Raw genomic sequence first — 10,941 nt, 5'->3', positions numbered from 1 at the left:
AGAAAAACAATTTATCTTTACCTCTTGTGAATTAACTGCTTGAACTTCCCATCAAAGCAACTGCAGCACTACCAAATTTGACAGCGCTGCAGGTCGAGTGAGAATTTGGAGGTTAAGAGAGCTGCTATGGGGGCTGACAGGACTCAGCACACAGCGCTAGGATGAATGCATTTTCCTAGGACACAACAGCTTTACTGGGAAAGGCAGAACACCTGAAGAAAACAAGACTCAGATTTTGAGGACTTCATCCAGGACTTCACCTGATTTTACTGTTCATCCTGCAGTTCTTTTTTCTTACTTTTTTTAGATTTTCCTTTGATCTTAATGAAGTGAAGTTTAAAGCACATAGACATATCTACCTATGGGTTGCAGTAGTGTCCCAGTTAAGGTAACTGTGCATTTTTGACAGCTATGAGTGATTAGGGTGTGTGAAGAGGGCTCAAGGGGAATGACAGAGGTGCCTGCAGTCTTGAATCTTGCCATTTAATGAATGCATGTTAAATACAGTAATGGAGGGGAATCAAACTGGTTCACAGCTTGGTCATGTGCGTGTTAGTTTTAAATGTTTGTGTCCATTTGGACCAGGTTTGGGAACAGGACTGTTGAAAATGCCAGGTTGGATGGAGTCTTGTGTGACATGGTTTAGTGTGAGGTGTCCCTGCCCATGGCAGGGGGGTTGGAACTAGATGGTCTTAAGGTCCTTTCCAACCCAAACTATTCTATGATTCTAAAAGTGCACAGCAGCAGCAGCAGACACAAGTCAAAGCCTGAAGCTGTCATGTTTGAGCTGGTACTTTCTGCTGGTGATACCTCCATGTGTGGCTGTCTGCTTGCCCTCTCAGGGGGACAGTCTGGTGTGCACCAAAGGAGATGAGTTTCCTCATCTGCCTTTTGTGTGCAGGCACATGCTGAAGGTGGGAGCCGGGTTTTGCTGAGACAACAGATGCACATGTGAAGATAATTTCTATTCTTGTATCTAACTCTTTGCTGCAAAATAACAGTGGTGAGTGGTGGTCACTCAAGAAAACAAAAAATAGAAACTAACATAGTGGAAACAGGATGATAGATTAATGTCATTTTGTATGACAATGGTTATTGTCAAGTTACTGTCACAGGGTAGTTTTGCTCTGCGAAAATGTTTTTCATCTCAGCTCTCTTATTGTCTGGTTGTTTCTCAGATCAAGAAGACACTGGAGCTTGCAGTGCACAGATCGTTACACGTATGGAATTGATAACAAGGATATAAAATGTAGGTAAAATGATAAAAAAGTTGAGAAGCGGTGTGAGCAAAGACCTGCCTGTGAGCCTTCACCTTGAAGGCATGGGCATGCACATCAGAGGAGTGAAAGGAAACCCATGGAGAAGGCTGGTATGGCATGAAACTCCATTGAACCCCTGGATATCCATTACACAAATCCCTGAAAAAACCAGGATTTCTGCAGGTGAATACTTTCTTCCATTGTTTTTTACAGTTATAAAGGAGTTGTGAAAATGGAAGAAGACACATGGCTATGGAGCCACGTACAGAAATTATGCTGTAACTTTGTTACAACTTTTTCCTTCCCTTTTAGGTTTGTCCTGAGGATGATTTAGCTACTGAAGAGAAATAAAAGCAGAAAGAGGCCACACCTAAAATCATAGAGTGAGACTTTTTCTTCTCATTGATATTTACTATTTTTATATTTAAATATTTATTGATATTTATTTAGATCCTCGAATCTTTGTTCCAGACATTGACTCTGCAGCAAATAACCATATCAAGGGAAGAAAGATTTATGTGACTATTAAGTGCAGGCAAAACTGTGTGTATCTGATGCATAAAAAGGTTTCTGAATTTTGAGATCTACTAAATCAGTTGGGTTTTATTGCAATATCTTTTTGTGGTTCATTTGTTCAGGAAGACAGCCTATATTAAATATGAAGGTCATATATATAGGAAAATATTTTATTAGTTAATAAAGCAAGAAAAAGTATGTCATGCCCTGATATTCCTTTAATCTGCTTATGCAGTGCTAGTGTAATAGATCTTCCTTCTTTAACCAGTCTTCTAAATGAATGAAAGTCCCACTAAATGAATGAGGCCCTCTGCCCACTTTCTAAAGCTTAAGTTATCCAACAAAGACTGAAAATAATGATAGTGACTCAGGTAGACAATGGAATTCTAAATTTCAAGTATTAAATGAATGCTGTCATTCATGTAAATTGTACCATAAACTGACTTAAGACAAAAAAAGAATGCAAAAAAAATTTGTAGCACTTGCTATGAAGAAAACTTGCAGTCAGAGAAAAGGCTGAGTTAATTGAATAAATAATATGCCCATACCCCTTAATATATAATACATTAATGCAATATATCTTCATATTGATCTGCTACCAGACAGTCATGACAACTTCATTACTTTTGTGTAAAGAGTAGGCTTTTAGAACACCAGCTGACATTCTTTTTCCTTATTTCAGGTTTGTGTTGGACTGTGCTCACTATGTGCCGACATTAAATTCTCACTCTGTGCAGACATCAGTTGAAATGCACTGAAAAGAGCTAAAAAGCTTTCCAGATTTCCTAACTTTCAAAAACTCCCATCTCTCATTAAGGATGTGCAAAAGCACACTTCTAATGAATATCCCTGGGTGACTTGTTGTCACATCAAGATTTCATATAAAAATGAATTAGTAGAAACTTTGGCCAAACTTTTTGGTAATCTGTATTTTTTACATTTAGCATTTCATGTGAATCAGATGTTGAACAGCAGTTCTATCTCGTACTACCTGTATGCTTTGCAGTTACATCTTGCTTCCAACTGCTGTTGTATACCTACCAAACACCAAACCACGGAGCTCCCAGGGGCTGCATAACCTGTTTACAAGAGGTGCGCTGATTCCTGTGGTTTCACAAGTTCCTTGGAAAGATGTCTGAAGAGGCTTTCCATCACCGACACGAACAGAGGCAGGCTTCCCAACGTCTTTCCCATGGCTACAGAAATGATCCAGAGGTTTTCCCATGAAGGAATTCATGGTAGAGGCAGAGACTGGAGAATTTCATGGGAAGAAGTTGCTGGCGGGGCTCCTGAGCTTGGGTCCACTGCAAATGGCAGGTGAGGCGCAAACGCTGCAGCACTGCTGTGTCCCTCAGAGAATGCCTGGGCATGGAAGAGGGCTGTGGGAGGTCCCTCTGAGCTGTGTTTGGTGCTAAGCCACATGGAGCTGTCATTTGGTTAATGCTGTGCACTCACAAATACTGCTGCTCTCTGTGCTGGATTTAATTTTGGGAGGATTGAAAGGAAGTACCTTGGGAAGGATTGTACGAGAAGAAGACATATAAACCTTTTTTCATGACTCAACTTTGTTATTTTCACAAATGCAGAACACATTTGGTCTGGCATCCCATTTGATTTGTTTACTGCTTTTGTGTCCCACATTTGCACAGGCTTTCCAAACAGAGATACTTCTCTCATCTGGCCCGTCTCCGTCTTCTGCACAGAAACCTCAGTATAGGTGGGTGGAGTACATGTCCAGGGCATTTGAGTGGGCCATGGAGGGGAACAGAGTGAACTTTTGGAATAACCTGGGCTGTATTTCAATCTTGCCCATGGTTCAAGTGTAGAAATTACAGGATTTGTTTGGGAAATGATGTTAGGCAATATCAGCTATCAGCCCCTACCTTGGTTGCACACAGCTTACTCTTTACGTGATCCACTCCTGGATGTGGAATATTACAGCACTGTTACGAATTATTCAGTCTGTGTGCTTTGGAAAGTATGCACCGTGGCTCGTTTTCAAACGTCACCTTTGTTATAAATATGAGTGGTTCCTACATTGACATGAAACTATTCAGGTAGAATTTAAAAGAGCAAAGAATTTCACAGGTGGCTGATTTGTTGCTTCATTGTGGTGTGTGTAAATAGTTCTGTGCTTCAAAAGAATATCATAACCCCACCACAACCACCACCTCCCCCCATTGCATTCTAGATAAGGCTGCTACTAGCTTTTCCTAACTGTAACTCCCGGGTTAGTTGGGATGTATCTGAGTTAAATCAAACTGAAAGAAGGAACAAACCCATCCTCTCAGCCCAGCCTTTTTCCAGCCAGAGCCTTCTTTTTAACCACCGTGTCAGCTGGCCTTGCCCTTTTCAGATATGCTGAGAATGAAGCACTAGCTCTGCTGTCCCTGTCACCTGGCATATCTGCCAGAAGGTTGGGAGATCTAAAAAGGGTAAGTTTTTTCTGCATATGCGCTGAGGCTTGTTGTATAAACACTGTCATACTGCAGCCTTTCAGAAATGCATTGGCTTCACTTAAACACCTTTGTAATGGCCCGTACGAAGAGAGTTTCCCCAGAAGCAGTTACCTAGCATGCATCATTCTTGGCAGTATCTGCAAATAAACTTCTTGTAATTGATTTAATAATTTTCAAATAAAAAAATTATGATAGCTGCAGACAGCTATAAATAACAGAAATGAAACACATTATTTGCACGGTGCCTTCACATGCACTTGTTTAGCTCTTCTTGCTGTTAAGTTAAAACATCTGTTTCTATGGAAGTGGAGCATTCCATGCAACAAACACAGCACTGGAAGTGACCCACATATTAAATGACAACATTTGACAAATTCTAGCAGTTGATTACTGGGGAGGAGTAGACTGTGGTTATAATCAGAGTAAACCAGAAAAATGTGTACCTTTATAAACCTAGAGTTTAAATGAAACATCTGTACTAAATCATGTTTGTAGAACAGCACTGTAGCCAACTACCAGACCATATGATAATGGGGTGTTTTTAACAATCCCTATTTCCATCGCCATCCTCCAAATCAGATCCAGATTCTGCCCAATGGCATGAATTCTGCTGGAAACCAACTGGAATAGCGTCAGGCTACAGTGGATGCTGTCAGTTTAAGATACAGATACCCATAAAAAGTTAGTGATTCCAATACCTTATAGAGATTATAAGCACAGGTAGGAGCTCCATGAATATTGGGGTGCTTTGCAGACAACAGTCTTTTCCAGGCATATTTTAACCAAGATTTACATACTGGAAAAAGGTGCCTATGGCAGGGGGATTGGAACTAAATGATCTTAAGGTCCTGTCATACCTAAACCATTCTATGATTCTATGATTTGCTGAAGTGACCATGGAATCTTATTCTTAAGGAACTGTGAGTGTGTAGCAAGAAAGTGGATATTAGAATTACAGCAGCAGGTCAGCTGGTGATAAACTGAAAGTGCTCAGGCTGGCAACAAACCCAGGTTTGGCAGCTCATTTAAATACAATTCTTTTGGTCTGTGAAATTGGTATACAAAAGTCAAGTAAGTACAATGTTTTTTGAGTGCTTCCTGTTGCTGTTAAGCGGATACAAAGCAAAAGAAAACTAGTTTAGTCCACCTTTTTATGTAGATTCTTGAACTGACATTCATTAGTATAATCTGAACAGGCGAATTTTCTTGTTATTGTAGAATATTCTCAAAATTAATTTAAAAAACAAATAAATGCCCAAACCTTGTATTAGCTTTACACAGTCACTGCATTCTTTCAAAAACATAAAAAAGGCAAACCCACCCTGCAAAAACATTGTTAGTTTTAGACGACCCATCATAAAAAAGTTGCCATCGTATTAGGAAAACCTGTGCAGAATTCCTTGGCCAACATGAGTGACACCCAATAAAAACTGTAATATTGAATGAGTGAAATATTACTTGAGTGACAATCAAGAAATCAGTTATTTTGGACAGGGTAAGTTCTCACTCTGAAGAGGTAGATGAGTGCCATTTGGCAAGAATTAAGGCTACATTAACAGGGAACAGATAATATAATGAGTGGTAGTTTCAACAATTATAGGTTAGCAACACATACCTAAAATACTATAATAATGAAATTATCCCATTATTTAGAGCTAACTAGCAGGGCTTTATGTCTGTGAGAAGTTAATAGGATTCTTATTTAAGAACAAGGAACAAGTTTTTAAGATAGCATGAAAGTTGTACAATTAGGAGGTAAGGAAAAATCTATGCAGTATTCATCTTAACATTGTGATGTATTTTGATGATCCAATATTTTGTTTTAAACATTCTGTTTAAGTTTACAAATAATATAAAAGAAGCTTAAATAGTTGCACCACCACCATAATAGGAATTGTGACTGGTAGGTTACTGAATTCAAGAATAACAACAGGAAAGTGGACTACCAGTGCAACCAGTGTGCTTAAATGTAGAAGAAAATTTTAAATAAAAAGCTGAAGTGCTTTGGGATAAACACAAAATGGGAGGCAGAGAATGTTAAAGCTCAAAAGACTTAGAAATACAAGATCATCTTTGGTCTTATGTTTTATTAAAACTTTTTTGTAGATTTATAGATGTTATTGTCACAAGGGACTATTAGATCATCTGGCCTGAGCTGATCTTGTATAAAAGCAATGTCTAGAGAGTCCTCTGAGAGGGCTCTTCCTCAGTTTATTTTATACCATATAACTGATAACTTACAGTGCTATTAGACAAAATTAAACCCTTTGTCATCTAGATCTTCAATGAAATAATTCTCACAATATGTTCCTTGAAGACCCATTTTTATGGCGGCATTTATTCCAAAATCCAATGCAAAACTTAATTCCTAGTATTTACCTGAGTTTTAAGTTGCTTGCTTCTGCTGTCATAGCATCCGACAAATAAAACCACTTGATCAGAAACATCTAAATTTTCCTTATTCTTTGGCTTCTTTCAGTGTCAGGCCATCGGTATATATTTCAGTATATTACTTCCTGAGTTATTGAAAATGGCACAGATGAACTGTTGCATAAAGTTGAAAAAATACCTCTGAACCTGCCAACATCAGTGTCTAGTTTCTTAAGACTAACCTTTTGGTTTGGAAGAGTTTTACAATGGTTGTATGTCTCACTAATGAAAGTTGTCAGCTTAATCTATCTCATCAAATACACTACTCACTAAAATTCTACTTCTATTTAGGAGGAGTGTTAGTAATTGATGAAATAATACCAAATTCTGTAACAGCAGTTTCAGAGGGTTTTTTTACACCACAACATGAAGGCTGCAAGTTACACTATATACCTCATCACTCATGAACAGCATAGCCTTATATGCACAGTAAATAACAGCTAAATTAAATGGAATGAGTATTTTAGACAAGTTAAGAGCCGAGATAAATTTTGGGCCATCTTTCTTAAAATACATTAGGCAGGTAAATTTACTCTCCTCTCAAGAAATGCAGTTACCTCTTAACCTCATGATTTTCAGAACTGTCTGGTGTTAAACTCACTCCAGCAGAGAAATGTTGGATTCTGTAACATCAGGGAGCATGACCACCACCATTTTGTAATTCTATTGCATTTTTCTTTTCATATCATGTACCATTATTTAATTCCACTTTGCCATTCCTATGTCGTGTGGGATTCTGCCTGCATGGCATGACAGTTGAAAGTCTGGCGCACATTCTTGACAGCTGTTTTGAAGTGAAGGCTGCAATGCGTGCTACATCTGGAGGTGCTGAGGTTTGAGTGCAGACAGTGGAAAAGTCCAATTTCTCTTTAGGGATGACTGGGATAGATTTACAATATCTAAGCTCTCACTCAGGAAGGGGACTCCATAAGGATCTACTCAGGCAGATGCTGTTGCAAAATGAAAGCCAAAGATTCTATGGCACATTTTGTGATACTCCAAAATAAGTTAAATTAAAACAAGTTAAATATTGGGTTAGAGGACTCATGAACATTGCCTATGCTATCCTGAAATGGCAGGCAAAAGATACCCATTTTCTGTGTGATTTCCTTCTAATTTTTAAGATATGGTTTTGTTTATAAATTGTATAGGAAAGCAAAGCTGGATCTAGGCTTCATAGCAGACTTTATGGATGACAGGAGAATTGCTAAAATGGTAATACTATCAATGTCAAGAAATCCAAACTGAATTAATTAAGATGCAATGTGTCTTAAGAAAAGTGGGTTGGAAGGGAAGGGGGTTGGCAAGTCATGTTTTTAAACTTGATCTGTTAACGTTTTGTTCTGGGAAAAGGATGGATGATCCTTTATTAATGTTTTCATGTCCTGTCCATTCAAAAACTCTTAATTCACACGTTTTTTTCACACAAAACTAGTACATTCTTCTAGTTATAAGACATCTTTTAGTGTCATATAAAAATACAATCAATATTGCTTAATTTCAGAGCAAAACAGAAATTCACTTTGTGCCCTTGCATATTTAAAGAATAAAGCTGGCCAAGCTCTTCTACACACTGTAGCACTCCAGGTGTGATGCATTTTTGGAACTGTGGGCTTTCCTCCTGAAAAACTTATTCTTGAGAGTAGTACTTTCCAAATATTTCTGGTTTCTATTTATCGATCCAGAATGTTCCTCCTAAAATAGAAGTATCCTGAGTATTTTATAATGCATAAGGAAGTGGCTGGGAAGTTGACTGGTTTGGTTATTGACATTTTCTTGGGTTTTTTTCTAAGCATTTTCATCCTCCTCGCTTTTGGAGACACAGCACCAGCTGTGAATACTGGATATGTCTCTGAAGCAAAAGGGGTCAGTGGGAATATGAGGATCTCTTGTGTTCCCACTACATTGTATCAATCTTCAAAGCTGTGTTGTGCCACATAACAACAGTTTGACCTCACTGTACGACATCATTTGAGGCCTGGATGGAGTGTTTCCCAACTCTGCCCAGTTCCACAAATCCCCTTTGCAGCGGAGGAGCTGTCAAGGTGTTGAGTTGCCCCTTTCTCCTCCAGCAGTGCTACATCAGTGCTCAGGACAGTGAAGCTCCACAAGGCATGGAAGAAAGAACAGCACATTGGATAAAGCCAGTCTGAGATGCACTTGGGATGTACCTAGATGCTTTGGTGGTTGTTATTACAGAAAATCCAGACCTGTCTTCGCCTTTGTGCTAAAACTGGAGATTCACACTGAGTGCTTTATTCTGTGGCTTCACCAGAGTATATTCTTGTTCAAGCATGGCACTGTGCTTATTCTTCACTTCCAGTTTCACAGAATCTTATAATCAACTAGGTTGGAAAAGACCTTTAAGATCATCAAATCCAACAATTACCCCAGAACTGCCAAGTCTACCACCAAACCATGTCACTGAGGTTTCAAGACTGTATTTGTATTTGAAGCCAATGGCATTGTTTCATGGAAATACAGAAGTCCTTGCCAACTAAGAATAAGGCAGTCATCAAAAAAAACTTCCACTCTGGTCATATTTCAAGAGATTCAGTAGAGCCTAGGACAGCCTGACAGCACTGCATCTCCTTGTTGAAGGCCCTGTAGCACACAGAAATACAAAATTTAAGTGTTCAGATTTTTGAGGTGAAATTCTATCCAAATCATTACAGTGCACAGAAATGTGCAACCTCAACAGAAAGAGTTTCTCCATCTGAAATAAAATATTAGCGCTGCTGTTGATGTAGTCAGTTTCCCCAAGCAAGCACCATCATCAGATGGTCCTAATTGAGTTCTGACACTCAGTCCAATCAATGTGTATTAAAGAAAGAGCAAAAGAACTTGACTTTAGTTTTGGGAAAATTACATATTTAAAAGATTTGGTGTCAGCCACAGTGATTTTACATTAAGTGAAAGCTGCTGTTAGGAAAAATAAATGAGAAAATCTCAAATCTACTCAGCTCCATTCGCTGCACATTTTAAGAAGAGAAACCTTGTTGATCATAAATACATTATTGTTTGTTAAACGAGAGACCTGTATATTCCCTGGATATGTTATTTTTAATAAACCTTGCTTCTTATCCACATAAACATCAGGGAACATTCAAATTACTATTTTACCTCTACAAAATGTTCATTTTCTGTTTTCCCCCCTCAAGAATAACTTTGAAAAACTGTGTAGTACTTCAGACTTCTATAAGCGGGTGAGGTTTTACTCGTAGAACCAATGGCCAAATGATGGTTGGGTGGTCTAAAGTTTACTCAGCACCCACATATTATATGGTTTCCAGAACTTCTGTGGTTGAATTTGAATATTTAACTTTTTTTCATTCTGTGCATTAAATCGTTATTTCAAATTATTGAGGAAGTAATGGAAAACTGTTAGCTTCAGCATGATATAATAATATAATGAAAGCCTGAATTATTTCTCTGACATTTAAGATGTTGTTATGTATATTTTTAATTATTTATACATTATGCACTCATAAATACTTACACTTCTTTGTGGCAACCAGATCTCTTCAAAATCGTTGGTTATTCATCATGGACGTCCACATGAACCTCCTGCATCCCAATGGAAAAATAAGTCTTTTGTCCTTTACTCTTTCCTATCAATAAGCCTTTTCAGTGTTTTTTGTTTTTAACTAAGTATTTTTTAGAGCTGTTATCTTAGCTTCATGGTGCCTAAATTTATCTTTCTGTATGAAAATTAAAATGATGAAAGGCAGATTGCAAAGAAAACATTGAATTCTTATATTATTTCTGAACTAATCAGTTATCTTTGGTTTCAAATATGCAGTTCCAGGAGGCCCTGGGGGCCCCAGTGGTGGAAACCATCTGCTGCAGAGGCTTCAGTGTCTTAGGGACTCAGAGTAAAAGCTTCAAAACCAATCAAGGATTTATTTCTGAACATGATCTCTTCATTTTTAATTTTCTGTTACTTCTCATTCTATATAGAAAAAATAATGCAGAGAAATAGCATTCCAGTCCTTTTTAGCTTTAATTATCTGTTAGCAAACATTAGCAAACTGTAGTGGAATCTTCTGTATTTAGTGAATCTGGCCAAGATACATTTCACTCACTATCACACCTAGCTGTTTGTCTAAGCTTAGACATTGGTGTTGGCCAAAGTTAAAAAATCAGGTTGACTGTAGTGTTACCAATCCTAGCCATGCCATCTGTCTTACCTCAGTATAATACACAGAACCATTAGGAGCGTATCAAAGGACTCCTAGCAATCAGAAAACTAAACAGAAAAAAACAATGAGAAACTC

General features: G+C 38.1%; 1 long non-coding RNA gene across 1 annotated transcript; it reads left to right on the top strand.

Moving 5' to 3' along the window:
• Nucleotides 1–818: 818 nt before the first annotated feature.
• Nucleotides 819–10,107, top strand: LOC134167958 (uncharacterized). The gene is made up of 2 exons (XR_009966341.1): nucleotides 819–1,642; nucleotides 8,458–10,107. It is a non-coding gene; the product is annotated as an uncharacterized LOC134167958 (long non-coding RNA).
• Nucleotides 10,108–10,941: the final 834 nt, after the last annotated feature.

Source organism: Pezoporus occidentalis, unplaced genomic scaffold (genome assembly GCF_034315485.1).
Source record: "Pezoporus occidentalis ecotype Australia unplaced genomic scaffold, CSIRO_AGI_Poc_V1 ctg3, whole genome shotgun sequence".
Lineage (NCBI taxonomy): Eukaryota > Metazoa > Chordata > Aves > Psittaciformes > Psittacidae > Pezoporus > Pezoporus occidentalis.
This window is presented reverse-complemented; position numbering and strand designations above follow the sequence as displayed.